We start from the raw sequence: 3,840 nt of genomic DNA, 5'->3' as shown, positions 1-3,840 counted from the left end.
TGGTCCGATTTCGGCCAGATCAGTCGGATCTGCCCGAAATCGGACCAAAATCGGCTAGTTTTGATGTCCCCTCAGATCCGATGCGCGGTCCCGTGCGCATCGGATCTGCGTCGGGTGGTCGGACCTGCTGCACGTCCGACCACCCGACTTGGGACCTAGTGGGGCGGCGCGGCGGTGGAGGGAGCAGGGGGGGCTGGGGACTCTGCGGGGGACACAGGCGGCATAGAGCCGGGCAGGGGGAGCCGGCCGGGAGCTGTCAGTAATGATTAAAAATAAAAAGCCCATACAATGAATGGGCGGCCTGTGATTGGCTGAGCGCTCTCTCAGCCAGTCAGCAATTGGCTGAGAGAGCGCTCAGCAGCCAATCACAGGCTGCCCATTCATTGTATGGGCTTTTTTTTTTTTTATTCATTACTGACAGCTCCCGGCCGGCTCCCCCTGCCCGGCTCTATGCCGCCTGTGTCCCCCGCAGCGTCCCCAGCCCCCCCTGCTCCCACCAGCAGCCCTGCTCGGTAGCCCCCTCCCCCCCCCCCCTGCTCCCCGGGTTTTTACATGTGATAAATCGAGACGATTTATCACATGTAAAAAATGGCACATCAAGTGCCAATCTAATCAAGCTCCCCCGGGGAGCAGCAGGGGAAGCTCAGGGGGAAGTCGGGGGCGACTTGTCCTAAGGACAAGTCGCCCTAGTGTATGGGGGCCTTAAGACCGCTACGTCTTTCACTAAGCAATTGACCGTCCAACAGTCATTTGCCATGAGGACGAAATACGACACCAGTCATCCTATGGCAAAGTGGATAACTACAGCCTTGACAGCTATGTTGGTGTTAGACGTGCATCCAGTGTCCGCCATCAGTGGAGTGGAATTTAGACGGTTGATGGAGGTATTGTGTCCCCGTTACCAAATCCCGTCTAGATTCCACTTCACTAGGCAGGCGATACCCGCAATGTACAGGGACGTCAGAAAAAGTGTCCTCGGTGCCCTGAAAAATCCGGCTGTACCCACTGTCCACTTAACTATGGACATGTGGACAAGTGGCAAAAAAACAAGTCACAATGTGACAGAGGAAGGAAGAACAAAAAGGCTTTTTGGGGCACACTTTACTGAAAATTGATTATAGAATTTAATACATAACTTTTAATGAATAATTGGTACTAAAACAGGTGTACGTATTGGATTAAATCAACAAATTACACATCATAGATATCATATATTTTTCAAGACACTCGTGGCGAAAACAACAAAGGCAAAGTTTTTATGCTCCCTTGGTAATGAAACCATATATAAAAAGATACATCATATCTCGATTGGTATGAGGTGACCGGAGCAGAAAGAGTCAAAGACGCATGACACTTATCCCTTGCTGCTGGTGTTAATATTGTTCCCAGTACAAAGAGATAGTAAAAGAATAGAGGACTCCCTTAGTCAGACAGAGGTGTATCTGCTGTCCACGTTTGATTACAGCAACTGGTATTCCCAAACGGTCTCCCAATGAGGTACTAGCCAGTCCAATCACTGCTTCGCTGCTGAGTGCGGGATGGGATTCAGGCGGGCCAGTGATGTATGGCCGTATTTAACACGGATGAGGGTACCGCAATGCCTTATAATGGGAAGCCAAGGTGTGCTTCTGCTTTTTGTTCAGCAGACACTCGATCACCCTGTTGCTTAGTGCATTGCAGGGGGATCAAGTTCACCGGAACAAATGAGAGAGCCACAGAAAGTTAGGATTAGTAAAGACAGGGGAATGGATATCAGTGACACCTCTTCTGCTGTCCACCATCAATCACAGATATCAAATGGCAGATGAGAGTGATAGTGGTCACCGATTAAGCCAAACAGAAATAGAAAATTCGGAAAGTCCCAGGACTTGGTCTCAAAAAATGAGTAATTGTACCCTTATCTCCACTCCGGGAGCAGTATAGCTGGTGTCAGTATTGGTTTCACTGATCACCACTCCAAGGGATGCTTTGATGAGGGATAATATTTATCTGTCCAGAGAATATGTAGTCAAATAAATAGTCAATCCTTAACCATGCGATGTCCAACAGTCATGTACGTTCACACAGGTGGCGGACTTGGAAGTAGTCAGAATTGCCTGGTGTGTAACCAGGGTTTGGTATAGAGAGCAATGGTTACATACAATCCTGACTTATAGCTGACTTGTGGGTAGTCAGGAGAATTTAATATGCGGTCAAGAAATTTATAACATTAATGTATATTTAGACACAAGTAAATCCTTTTGTGATAGACAAAAAAAAATAGGGGGGGGGGGGGGTTATTTGTCACAGAAAAAAATACACATATGCAAGCTGACAATTCTAATATTTAGGGCAACCAGCGTGAGTAGTTAAGACAGCACACATCCAGAAGGGCAAAAAAGAATGCCATATAAACACACTTAATGCGGTATGTTTTTTTGTCAGTTGCTATGCAGAACATTTTGGGAGCACCGCCAACCAAACACCACTCTACATTTGTTTATTAGTGGTATTTACGTTGGTCATATCCGTCAACGTACGTGATTATTAATTCTATGCATTTACCTGTGCCATTCCCGACCCACATTGTATAAATGTGGACAAGTGGATCAGGGCACACTAAGGACTATATGACTGTAACAGCCCACTGGGTAGATGTATCGCCTTCTGCAGCAGCAGCATCTCCTGCACGCCAGCTCCTTCCAAGGCAGGCTATGCTGTGTATCACAGGTTTCAGGAAGAGGCATACTGCCGACAACCTCTTAGAGAAACCGAGGGAAATCATCTCCCAGTGGCTTAGACTCTCCTGGGGATTTGTGGTGTCGGACAACGCTAGTAACATTGTGCGGGCATTAAACATGGGCAATTTCCAGCACATGCCATGTTTTGCCCACACAGAAAATTTGGTGGTGCAGCATTTCATCAGAAGTGACAGGAGCGTGCAGGAGATGCTTGCGGTGGCCCGCAAAATTTGTGGACACTTTCAGCATTCTGCAACTGCCTGCCGAAGTCTGCAGCGGCAGCAAAAACTCCTGAACCTGCCATCAGCTTAAACAAGAGGTGGTGACGCGCTCGTACTCCACCCTCTATATGCTGCAGAGTATGGAGGAGCAGCAAATTCAAGCCTGCACAGCGGGAATGCACCTGACTCATGCACAGTGGAGGCTGATTTCCGTGTTGTGCAAGGTTCTCCAGCCGTTTGAACTAGCCCCACGTGAAGTCATTTCTGACACTGCCAGCATACGTCAAGTGATTCCCCTGATCAGGCTGTTGCAGAAGCAGCTGGAGAAAGTGAAAAAGGAGCTAAAGCATGTCGCTCTTGTGGATGAAGCCCTCCATACGCTTTGCCAGGATACGAGGGTGGTCAGTCTGTTAAAGTCAGAGGAATACATTCTGGCCACCGTGCACGATCATCGGTTTAAAGCGTATGTTGTGTCTCTGTTTCTGGCAGACACAAGTCTACAAAGGTGCAAAGACCTGCTGGTCAGGAGATTGTCATCTGAAGGGGACCGTGACATGGCCAGAGCTCCTCCTTAATTTTCTCCCACACCTTTGCCTGTGAGGAAACAGCTGCGATTTCCCACACACTCGCTGTCGGGGATCCAGGGCAGGCAGGAGGGAGTTGTGACATCTGGTCCTCACTATAGGACCCGGCAATGATTGCTGACATGTCTACTGTCGGTGCATTGGATGCTGTCACCATTGAAAAAATGGTGGAGGATTACTTTGGTGACAGCATCCAAGTAGACATGTCAGACAGTCCTTACCTGTACTGGCAGGAAAAAAGGGCATTTTGGAAGCACAAACTGGCTCTATTTTATCTGAGTTGTCCCCCCTCCAGTGTGTTCTCCGAAAGCGTTT

At 48.4% G+C, this 3,840-nt stretch overlaps 1 pseudogene; it reads right to left on the bottom strand.

The window, feature by feature from the left end:
* Positions 1 to 1,456: 1,456 nt before the first annotated feature.
* On the bottom strand, positions 1,457 to 1,576 carry LOC146065422 (5S ribosomal RNA; annotated as a pseudogene).
* Positions 1,577 to 3,840: the final 2,264 nt, after the last annotated feature.

Source organism: Crinia signifera, chromosome 3 (assembly GCF_055691185.1).
Source record: "Crinia signifera chromosome 3, ASM5569118v1, whole genome shotgun sequence".
NCBI lineage: Eukaryota > Metazoa > Chordata > Amphibia > Anura > Myobatrachidae > Crinia > Crinia signifera.
The sequence above is the reverse complement of the archived record's forward strand: the minus strand, read 5'-3'. Positions and strand labels throughout refer to the sequence as shown.